Raw genomic sequence first — 13,608 nt, 5'->3', positions numbered from 1 at the left:
GTGTTCAGGATAGACATCTAACCTGGTATTTTCTTATTTTCAAGGTGATAGTCACTAACTAACTTGATGCACAATTATTGCTCCACACATAGTTTCTTTTTCAAACATTTTTGCAAGAACAGAAGTGATATGATTGTGAAAGAAATTTACATCTGACAGAATCAAATTACACATAGAAAGACTTTTCATTACTCTCCTGTTTTAAACCATTTAAATAATTGATTAAATTTTCTGGCCAAGCCAACAAGGTATTATTTCAAGCCCAGAATGTTATTTACTGAAAAACAAACAGTCCAGAATAACAGCCTGAGTCCAGTTTCCTCATGCTACAAGACAGAATCGTGCCTGTTTGTAACCTTGAACTGCACACTGGTCTTCAGACTCCACACTACATCCGATGCTATTTGTCAGGGCATAAATAGACAACACGAAAAACAACAAACAAGTTGGTTTTTACAGATTACTCTTTTGCAGTTACAGACAGACATACATCCTGTAAAATATTATACATATGCTGGAAATTTTTGAATACAGGCTTCCTGACCTTCACTGTTTTCAAGTATTTAAAGAATCTGTAATTTGTCCTAAATTATCTGACATCCTACATCAACAAATGTATCATTCTGCTGCTTCCTGTTGTTGTAGAATTTAAGTATTTATTTAAGTATGATTTTAAAAAAGTGTACTTGACAAATTATTAACTGTCTTCTGTATTGCATGAAATCAAAATATTGTCACTAACATCTTCAAACTTTTTTAAAGAGTTATAAACACAAGATTTGGATTTTATATTCAACTCAACTAGTTGAATACATTATTACGCCAATATGCTACTCTTGAATTACTGGACACAAGAAAAAGCGTAATAGACAAAATAATCCATAATTTAGCCAGACCAATCCTGGAAATGGGTCTACAAAGACTGAAAAGCCTCTCTGAAAGGACAGTGGAGATTGCATAGCACAAGTTCTGTGCCAGGCAGCATCACTCTCTAAAGGCAACTGGGAAACAAAATAAAGAAAAAACACAAAACTCTTTTCATTTTTATTTTTAGAAGTAACTGCAAAGCACTGCTAATGAATGAATTACATGCTTAGCTAATAAATAAGTGGCAGCAGTTGTACTCAATACTCATATAGGTAATCCTTGCCAAAATGCATTTGTCCACCCAGTCAAAAAATTAGACCTTATCTACAATCAACTACAAGCAGTTTTTAAAAAAGTGTTATGTCATTCAGTTCAGGATCAATTTACATTTAGCAAATTATGCAGTTCTCTTAGAGTAGGACGGCACTCCATACTACATGACTAAATGACAGACAGACTTGCTCACAAATGGGGAACAATCTAGCTGTGCCAGCACAGAGTTTTGTGAGGGTTAATTTATCCTGCTGTCTGGCTGGGTAACACGGAAAATGTGTCAGACAAGTGCCCCAAGAGATTAATTTATTTGGACTTTGTCAGACTAAGGAGGAAGAGAAGCAGTTTCAAAAGCACAGAGCCTTCAACTAAAACTCCCTCAAAGAATGGAACACTTCACAAATAAAGTTTTCTTACTCATTTCTAAGCACACAGAAGCAAACAGTGGGTGTGACATGCAGTACCAAAATCAAAACACATTTTTAGAAAGACAGTTTGGATTTTGGAACGGAACCGAAGGTAATTTAGTATCCAAACCACAAATGTTGCATGTTCTCTATAAAAAGCAGAGCAAGACAAAGACTTCTCTGCAAACCCGTCTTCATGGAGGGTGGGAAAAGGGAAGGCACAGGAGGACCATACAGAAAGATTACGGTATAAATACCAAAAAGGCCAACTGATTATTCAACATTGTATCGAAGAGACGGAAAATGGGTATAACAAAAAAAGGCCCTTTCAGCTGACGCATAAATATTCCTACCACTATTGCGCCCTCCAAGTCTAACAATACTGTGTTCTGTCTACACTGATATAAGCAAATGGTTGTCATCCGAACTCAATTATGCAAGCATGAGAAAACAGGGCTCACAGTATATGATCTACCTAGGAAGACACATAGCTATGTCTGTCATTTGCATGTTGATAACACTTTGTTATTATCAATTTCATTAAGACCCTCTGCAGAGCTACTTAAAAGAGGAACAAAAGCCCCCTGGATTTCTTGAGCCGTCAAACACAAACTATTTAGAGAACAAGGTCTTCATCTCTGAAAGACAGAAGTGCAAAACCATTTCATATGCATAGTTTTAAAGCTATACACATCCAAAACAAGACTAAGACTAAGATAAGCTCAAGATTTATGGCAGTGTTGAGTTTTTTCTCAATAAAGCAGAACAGACAATGGAAGGTAAAACAGACCAATAATGCTTGAAGCATATATTGAAAGTATTCACTTGGCAGCGAGGTAAATGCCAAATTTACATGACAAATCATTTTGAATTGTACAAATGTAACCCATATTACCAATGAAGGTTTGCAACTGATTGTATGTCTGATTGTCTGTCTCATATAGACAAATTTGATAGGTGCTGGGTTTGTATTTTATTATTTTGCTTTTTACTGAACACACACCAAAACCAATTCCTGTAAAGAATAAATGCCAACAGAATGTCAGTCAAAGCAGGTTTGCATATAAAATTAAACTTAGAGCTGTTAAGGGAAAGATATTATTTAAGGTTTCTTTCACCTACAGGGAAGGTAGCAAAGAATATTTCTCTAATATGAAGCTGTTAACTAGCAAATTAGAACTTTTTTTTTCTTTCACTGACTGTTCATATATGGATACATTATCATTTGAGTAATAGTCTGTTTTGCTGAAATATGATTTAATTCACTTTCACGTCTCATCTTTTGCTTGCTTACTTATCTAGTAAGATACCTAAAACAGAAAGCTATTTGGTTTTGATGTTTATCCCATACATATCTAGCCCCGAGAAAGATGCAAGTAGAAGTACACAGTAACCCTGTACGAACCTAACATCAGTGTACAGAATTTCTTTATTACTCTCACAGGCCCAGACTCAATGAACCAAAACACATTGAAAGAATTTTGTAAAAGAATTTTGACTGGACTAGGATAACAGACACATATTAATGAACTAAAATGCTGTCTGAATCCCCTAAATAGAGGAGAGGTATCCATTTACTCCATTGGGAGCAAATGGATACCCATAATTTGACTGGATTCATTTAAAACAAAAAATGTCTTTTGACAAACAAAGCAGAGAGGGAGCAATACCATGAAGATCCTTAGAAAGAAAATATCTAAGAATGAGAAGAGTATTGTCGTTCCTGAACTGTACACAGGAAAAATGGTCAAAGATACATAAGAAACTGCAGACATATCTGTTTCCTGTCTAAGGACTACAAAGTCTTTCTCAAGGGACAAAACTACTGCAGCCTTACATTAATGGAATCAAAGAAATGCAAAGACAGCAAGACCAGAGGTGGCTGATCAGGATGTTCTCTTAAAGCCATCTTCAGACTCTGTTGGTTGATACTCGTGAAGCATAAAACCACAGGTAGTCTTGTTAAGAAAAAGAAAACTGCAGAACACTATACCAAGGAAAAGTGAATAAAGTCTCTTTAGTTTCTTAAGTATTTGGATTTTCTTCAAAATGTTTAGAAATCAAAAAAAAAATCTTTGTGAAATCCTCTGAGATCTTCCGACCTCCCGAGATACTGATACCTCAGCACAAACTACAACTAAATAGCTAGCAATTCTTCAGCAGTAAACAAAGGATGAATGTTCTTTTTAGTTAGTCTTAAGTGTATTCATCATATGTGCTATAAATCTATGCACGCACTAGTTTAGAATAGTTGACTAGACTGTATTCTGGTGCATGACACGCCTGCTCCGTACGTTCTAGCAGAATGAAGGAAACTTGATAGCATGTGCAACTCCCCTTGCCAAAACAACAGTGAAAAGAATAATGGTGTGGGATGCACACTGATCTATTTTGAAAGAAACCTGCAGGTATCAGGAGCTATGTTGCAAAATTCTCTGTGTGGGGTGGGGAAAAGAAGCAAACACAGATCAGCCTGGGTCCTCAAGAAGAGGGTATCAGACAGACCAGACGGTTTTGTGTTACAGCATGGGGCTTCATGATAGCTAGATATAAAGAAGTATGTACTGCTAAACAATTTGAAGGATTTTAGAATTGGGTAACAATACATCCACGACGGAGAGTAGGAAGCAGCAGAAAGAAAAACGTTTGCTCATCCTGCTATGTTCTTCCTCAACAGAAATGTATGAAATTAAAGAGCTTACATGCCATGACACATACCACTGAGGAAAGAACCACAACCCTTTAACACACCAACGCCTTAATGTTCGATAAGTATGGCAAACATTTTCTTTTTTATAAAGTATTTTCACAGTAGAGCATGAAAAGCTCAGTTTATATTTCCATTTTAATTAAACTAAACTATACTGGATGAAAATATATTCCTGTAGTTAACTATTTTCCTGATGGCAACTGTCAGAAGTTAAAATAATCAACCACTGCTTTCTTTAATCGTAGTTCATCTTAAAAATTCATTAAATTCAGTAAGACTTGTGAAAAGGCAAATTTTCGTACTATACTAATGAATGTAACTGTTGTTTTTCCTACATTATAATCACTGACTAATGACTTAACTTAGATATAACTTCGCCTTTGTTTCCATTTTGCACTAACAGCTGGTTATCTGGCAATCGAAAGACCTAATGTAGTGGTGATGTTGAGTAAATGAATGAACCAGGGAATGAGGAAGTAACTGATGTGTAAATGAGTAAGTAAAAAAGACTTATCACCAATTAGGTTTTATTTCTATACGATGTCAAAAATATAACTAAATTTAAAAACAATATGTTGAAAAAGAAATTCAGCCTGTAACCTTGCCAGTATAACAGAAAAGAATGCAGGTATGAAGGCATGCAGAGCTATCAGTGTTATCAATCAGAGTGATACTCAGTGGGGTTAAGAACTTAAATAGTTTCAGAAAAGTCTTACTGAATCAGTATGATATAAATATATATATATATATAAACATATATATAAATATATATATAATACTAATATCTACGTATTTCAGATTTAAAAATACCATGTACTTATTAAAAAAACTATATTAGCAAAAGTTTAAGCATGATCTTACAAGAAGAAATATATGGAATGAAATTCCTCTAGAATTGCTTTTTTCTCTCCTCTTTAGTACAAGTATTAACACTAAATTTTTGAAATTTAAATATCTTACAATTTTAAGTGCTATAAAATTTGCTACGGAATAATGAAAAAAACTATTTCTGCATTCATAAAATTCAGTATAAAATTCATAAAATTCATAAAATTCAGTATAAAATTCATTCAGTAAAAACAGAAAGACAAGTAATCTGTTCTGAGTACGATCTGTTTCAGTTTTTTCTATAAGCAAAAATAAGCTTCTTTTACCTGTATGACTACTTGTTTATTTATTAGACATTTGCTTTTTGGAATTTACATTTATCTCATCTCTGGGAAACATTTATCTGTTTTCACTTTTCCAAGAGGCATCTTCTAAAGTTCTACTCTCAGTAGAAAAAATGTTAGTTACTCTCTTCTCATATATCTCAAAGGACATTTCCACTTAACAATTAAAAATATCACTTCATTGTTATAGAACAAAAAGTAATATATAATTGTACTATTTTTCATATTGGAAAAGCTTTGTAAAAACAGCTTACTAAATACAGGCACTTAAATATACAGTTTGGGGTTTCTTTAACAGTAGTATTTACTTACACTAGCTAACTTTCTTTTGGGAGGTTTATACTTTGCTTAACATGAACTACTGCATTTTTCATCTCACTAAAAATCCATTAGTGATACAAGACTGGACTGCATAAAATGTAAGTGTGCATCTTATTCCATGTGATTTGTGGTTCTGCTAAACAGCAAACACTACAGGAAACATCAGTCCCTGCCACCCAATAAATTTCGGAGCCCCTCTCCCCTGCTGGCTGGCATTGTGGCACCAGTGCCATGCTAGTGGACAACACAGCTCTCCCTCAGTGTGTCCACACATGCCAAATGTAAAAATGTGAGCAGCATCTACTGAAGGCTGCTCTAGTGGCTGTCATTGAAAGGGATGGTTTTATCCCACCCACAAGCATTCTTTGAACCTGCATTAAAGCTCGCAAGAGTCCAAGGTGAGCTAGTTCCTGCTCAGAAAGATGGATCTGTTCTCATGGCAGCACTTAGCTATTACACCGCCTCAACCACAGCAACAAAACACAACCTGAGGCTGCTCACAGAAAACAGATGCGACTTTGGAGTGCAGAAGAGTCCCTGCCCAAAACTCACTCTCACAACATCCTTTTATTTCCAACGGCTCCAAAAAAATGCTGTCTTTTTGTTCTGCTGTTGCAGCAGTAAGTGCCCATTAGCAGTAAAGATGCCATGTCCAAATCCCTCAGTAATCTATTTGTTCTCTGACAGATGACAGAAATCTACTTGGAAAGCTTGAAAGGCAAATTCTCTTCCGCTGGGTTATAGAGCTAATCACAGCTCACTGGCCATTGTGATTTAAACTGCAACTACAACAAAGCCAGCAACATCCATTCATGCAACAGGTGGTGCCAGGTCACAGAGGCTGGAGAGTACACAATTTATTGAGATCAAAGACTGGTTAGATGTTTCTTGATTATATACTTCAATACAACAGTCCCAAATTAATTTAATCATACATGCTGTTGAATCTCAACAAAGGGAATATATGTTCCCATCTTACATTACATACATCTCATGGAAAGAAAAGAAATTAAATGAGTTGTGTAAGAAGTTTGTAATCAACCTGATAGAATCACAAAAGTTCTGGCTTGTATCACTGACGGCTCATCACAAACATGGGATGCAGAGAAGTGATGCAAGAACATTGAGGATCTGATCTTAGTGCATCTCACAATTATAAATATTACTGTACTGAAAATGCTGCATTTGGTCACTTCATACAACATTGGGCAGATTAAATATCTTATTGTTTAGCTGGCCCTACATTAATTCTGAACAAAATACATTATTAATATAAAAAAATCCTGCTCTATTTGAAGACACGGGGATTTTCTTAACAGTTGAAGCCAGCTAACATGCAGGCTCTGCATCCCCTTCATAATGTTTCTCAGCAATACAAATATGCATATTATTTGAATGTCTTTTCCCATTTACTCTGTAATTCAATATAGTCTTCTGTTGACATAAGGTACTCTACAGGAGAGGCACAGGAGAGGCTGAACATTGTATCTCCCTTAAACCAGAATTAAAATAGTGAAAACTATTACATTACAGAACACATTCCTTGAACTGTGAACAAATGTAGTCAAAAGCAAAAATTCTGAGTATTTTAATATATCCTGGATTTAGTAACATGGAGTTAGAGGGTCTACAAGCAGTGAAAGAGTCTAGCCCTTTACTGCCACAGCTACATCAGACATTTCTAAACCGATCAAGCTTCATCTTAAATGTAGTGATACTGCAATCCTACTTGTCATTGCCACTCAAAACAGAAGGTGTTTCAGAATTTTTTGTCCTCTTATGTTAGAAATCATTTTTAATTTCCATCTTTAATTGATTTATGACCCTTTTATATTAGTTTATCCTTGGTGCTCACCATTTTCTGTAGCATTAGGAGGTGTACCCTTTTTCTCCTTTCACATTTTTTTAATCCCTTTCCTATATTTAGATACAACCAACACCATGTCTCTTAGGTGTAAGTAGCCTAACCTAGCAGTATGCACTTTACCCTTAAGGTAAACTCTCCTTTGTTCTTACTATTGTAGTACATCAACTCCTTGCCTATTCCAAGAAGCAATCATCTATTTTTTCAGGGAACCTCTACACAACCAGAAATGAACTTGCTAGAAACTTAGCAACCAACCTCTAATTTGAGCTAGGATATGTAACAAATATCAAAGTCTCCTGAGGTCAGTAATACATTAAAAAATATCTATATAAGAGGAAATTAACTAAATATATAGTCCATCAAAGCTGATTATTCTATTAGGAATGAAAGCATCAACCATGAGCCAAATTCTGTTATTATTATATGCTCTGCAGATTGTCACACGCTGGAGCTCATTTTTTCTAGTCTGATGATTTTCCCACATTCTATCATTCTAAAAAAACCAAAACATCAGAAGGGCATTACTATGTATCAGTCATCATTAACCTCTCTTCACTGCTTGAAAGTTCTGTTGTACATGCGATTCCCTTGATATGAACCCAAAAATGTGAAATTAGTATGCTGAAAATTTTATCATAGCTCTCTAAGTGGTAAGTCCCAGTCTATTAGAGGAAAATCTTTAACTGTCTATCACTATCACCAACAACAGTGGGTTAAAAGGGAAGACTCAGCACGGTGATTCCTTTTTTTTTTTTTTTTTTACTTAAAACTGAAACGCAACATTATAGATGATCTCCACCAGATCACTTCTCTGTATGCTCCATAGATCAACAGTTGCTGAACTTTGTAATGTTTATCTTTGTGATACATAAACTATTATGTTCCAGTAGCTCACATCATGACTTCGAGGTAGTGCACTGGGAAGCAAAAAATAAATAAATAAATAAAAATGTTGGGAAGTTTGTTAACAGTTGAAGCCAGCTTTATTGCAGCATACTGACAATCTGACTTGCATGCATGTTCTAAGATCAAGAAAAATCTCTTCCTCGGGATCAAACTGCACCGGGCAAGAAGGGGTGCACGACTACATCTCTTGTAGGACTTTCACTGTTAGTAGCAAAGGGATCAAACCCTATCATTAAGAACTAGTATCAAAATACCAACTTTCTCAAGACTTTTAGAAGGTAAACAGTGGAAACTGAAGAACCACTAGCTGCCAGGGACCAGCAATGGCAGACTGCTCCATAAGAGAAGGCGAGACAGGTGCCACACAGCAAGCCCAGACAGCCAGACAAGTCCATGGTGATAAGAAAGGTCTGAGGTCCATTAAACAGAACAAAGGAAATGTGGGGATAGGAAGACAGTCCAGGAAAGAGACTGAACAAGAAGCAAAGGAAGGAAAACTCTTTTGTCTTTGACTAAGAGTTTGGAAAGTAATGTTTGGAAACATTAATTCTTAAAAAACATAATTTTTCCCAATTGTTCTGATCAGTTTAGGAGTGTGATTCATGCTACCAGTCCTTGAAACATGCAAGAATTAAAAGTGCTGATGAAACCTGAGCTTCTTGTTTTGCTGCATATTGTTCAGGTCCCTTATTTAACTTTCTGTCTTCGGTTCTTTAGGAAAAACTGCCCATTGAGTAGATGTAGGCATATTTCTCAGATACAAATGATTGACAAAGGTTGTGCTGAATAACCACACCGCCACCAGGATGGAGAAGGCAACTGGGGCTTGAGTTTGGAGAAAGAAAATGAATTTGAAGCAGAAACACATGAATGTATTTTTAATATAGTAAGAGGGACAAAAAGAGAAGCATAACAAAAAACCTCCTTTAAGCCAGAAAAGTGCAAAAGTGTTCTAAAGGTTTAACAGACATCTACCATCTCATGAATAGACAATGAGAAATAGTAAAGTATTTTAAAAACTTCTAGATAATATGAACCATTTTGAAATGCAGTATTATGATCATTGTTTTTCCAGCTAATCCTCGTTGATGAAATAATTTTTAGGTATAGTGATCCAGGCCTGGCTTTTGTCACATTATTCCCATATATTATTATTATTAATTTTTTCAATAAAAAAGAATCATTTATGATTTACAATGTCAAAGACTGATGTTCCTTATTATGAAGCTTAAAACATTTGGGGATGTTTTTCCCACTTGTAGCTTAATGCTAAGTAAAAATAAAATTTCCAGATATGCTGCAAGCTTGGTAATATAGGGAGGGTCATTCTCTGACACGCTATCCTGCCAAGCAGAAAAAGCATGATGAGACTACTATTGCACAATATTTCTCAAAATAAATGTTGAAATTACTTTTGTATCTATTCATAGTGGTAAATTTTGTCTTGCTGCCCATCTTTCTCAAAGAGCTATTTTTAAAAAGGTGATTTAATCAGTTCACAAATATTTTTCTAACTACTCCTCATTTTTCTATTAATAATTTAAATAGGATTAAATGACTTGTACCAGAAAAGAAATAACTGAACATATCGTTACTTGACAAAGAGCATAGTCAATATTTGTGTCCTGAACACAGGCACTTGATGGAATCACAGCTGTCATTAAACTACTGTCCAACACTCTGCTGGACAACAGAAGTCAAAAGCTTTTGCCCAGGTCAGTAGAGACAAACATGCATTTAGCTTCTTTGTTTGTTTGTTTTATTCCACAACCTTTGCATACAGATATAACTCTTTTCCAGTAAATCCAAACAGAAATTTCACATTAACAAACCTTGGCCTCTAGAGAAACATAACAATCCTTTCAAAGAGATACACCACCTACATGTGAAAGGAACTAGGGCTATTCTGTAAAGTGGCATACACTAAGTAAATGCAAACATTTTTTAATTTCTGTCCTTACAAGACACAAGGTGAATCTACTATTGTGCTATATTCTCAGATACTCAGACAAAAAACTTTGAAAGGGACATCAGCTGGGAACTAATGTTCCCACTCTACAGAATTTTAAAAAAGATTGGCCTCCAACACACCACAGAATAGGAGAGAGACAGAAAGAGGAGCTACACAAGACCATCAGATAGGTTTCTCCTATAAGATCTGAAAGTGTTGTAAACGAAAAAATGATGCCTCAACAGAAAAGATGGGGTACTGGGATAATTTTGGAATAATATGTTTTTTCTTCCTCCTAGGAACTTGTATGATCTCCTCAGAAAACACGATGTAAGCCTGTAGATTCTCTGTGTGATGATGTGCTGAGTTTTATAATCACATACTCTCCTCTATCTTTCTCTTCTTCAGGCCAAATGAAGTGTCACTACCCAGAATTGTGAGTAATGAGCAAGCTTTCTTGCAATTTCTCCCTTTCTCTCCATCTCCTGCTGATTTTTATATCCTTCTTTCATACCCAGTATGTACAGCATACTTGGAAGGGGTACTAGGTACTTACATGCTTACTGACTCTTGTACTCCTTACAAGCCACCATAAAGCAAGAAAGACTGGACCTCCAAAATTTAGTGCGACTTAGGGTAAGAAAAGAAAGCAGTAAAAATATAGAAATCAGACTGTTCATAGCAAATATGCTAATGGACAATGGGAAAAGAAGAGTAAGTCAGATGTGCAGACACTAGAAAGTGTAAGTGATTTAATAAGGAATTACACAATTTCAAAAAATAAAGCTAAATAATTACTGATAGCTAGCACAACAATCTAGGAGTCCTGGTCACACTCCAAACTCTCTAATACTCTTCTATAGTATCTTCAGAAAGTTACATGACATCTGTCAACATTTATTCATTAATAAAACGTGATTAATAAAATTGACTTAAATCCCATGTGTCTGAAAGTGATTTTCAATTCTCATATGAAAGTGTTGTTATTCACTTTTATACATGAGTGGAATTTATAAAGCTCACTCTGCACACGAGCTTATTAAGAATGCAAGAGGAAGAGATGGCCCTCTTGATTTCCTCTTCCATATTTACATTCCCACTCTCCCTTCACGCAGCTTCTCTCTATAAATCTGATGCATACAATGACGTTTCAGATTGCCTTTGTTGTTGGTCTCAGATCAATCCTGAGACATAAAACACAACCCAGGTTTGCCACACAACGGACAAGTGTCACATGTTAGCTAAACTAAGCACTGGCTAAAAGTCTTGCTTTCTTTGACATTTTCAGAACTGTGAATTTACAGTAACCTTCACTAGAATTGCCCCAAATAAACTGCCTTAACTTAGGTACCTCATACCACACTTACAGTATAAGCATACCATACCACATGACATACCATACAATACTTACGGTGCCTCATGCCATACTTTACATTTTCACAAAAGAGAAAATGTTATTGGGCCTTTTCATGTTTGAACCATGGCCTGTAGTATGCTCTGAGTAATATTAATGACATAATAACCCAAGTAAAACCTGACTGTGGTCAGGATAAGTAGCATCTATAATACATTAGCTGCATTTTTTAATTTAAACCACTATCAACAAAATAATATTCCATTTGGAATAATATTCTTTTAGGAAGGATACAATTAAACCTTACCAGTAGTAGATTACATTGTACTTATTTGATCTGATACCGCTTCCTGTGACGTAAGTTTTAATGGTTCTGTGATCTGAAATTTTCTGTTGCCTGGATTTTCTACTGCCAAACGACTAGGTCTTACAACTAGCTGGAGTAGGAAACACAAGTTACTACTGCGTTGACAAGAATAATTTCTCCGTGGATGCTCAGCAAGAGTTATTACACAAAACTAACATTTCTCCAATATTTTTGAAGCATTCAAGAACATGGCTTCAAGAAATAAACACTTCTGTTTTTCTCTTTCATGTGGTGACCAGAGTGCAGCTAGTTTTCAAAATCCAATCACTTAGATGTATTTTCTGTGGCTTACGAAAATGCATACTGGCTGAGAATTTGGGCCATATTCCCCCAGCCTCTTTCATGCTTAAGTAAGGTTTAAGATTTGAAAGCAGTCTCTTAAAAAAGAAGAAAGATGATCTGGCTACATTGGAGTATTTTAAGTATCTACATTAAATTTGGTTCCCATTACAAAGGATCTGTTTACAATTGCTTACTGTACACTAAACTCTCTATTATGACTGACTGGGGAAAGTAGTAAGAGCTTACCAACCCTTTTTCAAACAATATATACTAGACTTTATCTTTAAAAATAGTAGTTCTATGAATGAGACTGGGAAAAGATTTTCACTGTTTTATTTCCTAGAAGGAAGGCAATTTCCTCAACATGAGTCTAGCAACAAAATTTGCTATACAATTTATCTGCTTTAACTCCTAGTCCTCATCGTGTTCTGAGACAGAATGATCATCAGCCTGAAAAAAAAAATCCTCTCCAGATAGCAGAAAGGAAATTATTTTGCCTTAATAAGAGAATGTTATTGGCTTGGATATTACCTCAGGATGTAATTTTCTGCAAACTATTTATTTAATTATTTAATGATTCTTATTTCAGCTATCTTTCCAGTCAAATTTCACACCAGGTTTTATTGCAAACTGTATCCTTAAGCACATTGTTTCTCTTTCTGTAGAATATATGAAAGAGAACTATCTCTCTCTTTCCCCCTCGGGATGCTTTTTCAAGTTCTCAGACTTCTCTTCACTATTCTAACTGGTAAACTGGTAAAACAGCATGTGTCCTTGTTTTCCATTTATGAGAAGATTGGACAACAACATATATTCTGAGGCCACTTAATTACTTAAGACTAACCATGAGGCTCACAGATTCAAAGAAAAGACTATTGATTTTGCCCTTAATCCATTGCTCCTACAAGTTTGTGCTTCCAAGTTACTTCAGAAGCCCAGGAAAAGAAGGCTAAAACAGATTGTTAAAATTAAACGAGAGGCATGAGATTAGTGTTGAGGTACCCAGGTCATAGTTACATGATGCTGTTCCTGTAATGAACAAGTAAGCATTTGCTGAGGATTGTGTTACATCTTCTTCATAAAAGATATGAAAAGATAGATGATAACAGAATAATACGAATTCCACGTAGT

The 13,608-nt window shown here is 35.4% G+C and overlaps 1 protein-coding gene across 8 annotated transcripts in view; it reads right to left on the bottom strand.

Moving 5' to 3' along the window:
• SBF2 (SET binding factor 2) overlaps window positions 1-13,608 on the bottom strand; it is a 260,200-nt gene that overhangs the window by 121,194 nt on the left and 125,398 nt on the right. The window lies entirely within an intron of this gene.

The sequence above is a fragment of the Anser anser genome (genome assembly GCF_964211835.1).
Source record: "Anser anser genome assembly, chromosome: 5".
In the NCBI taxonomy this organism is placed as follows: Eukaryota; Metazoa; Chordata; class Aves; order Anseriformes; family Anatidae; genus Anser; species Anser anser.
Note: the sequence above shows the minus strand (reverse complement) of the source record. Positions and strands in the feature narration are given on the sequence as shown.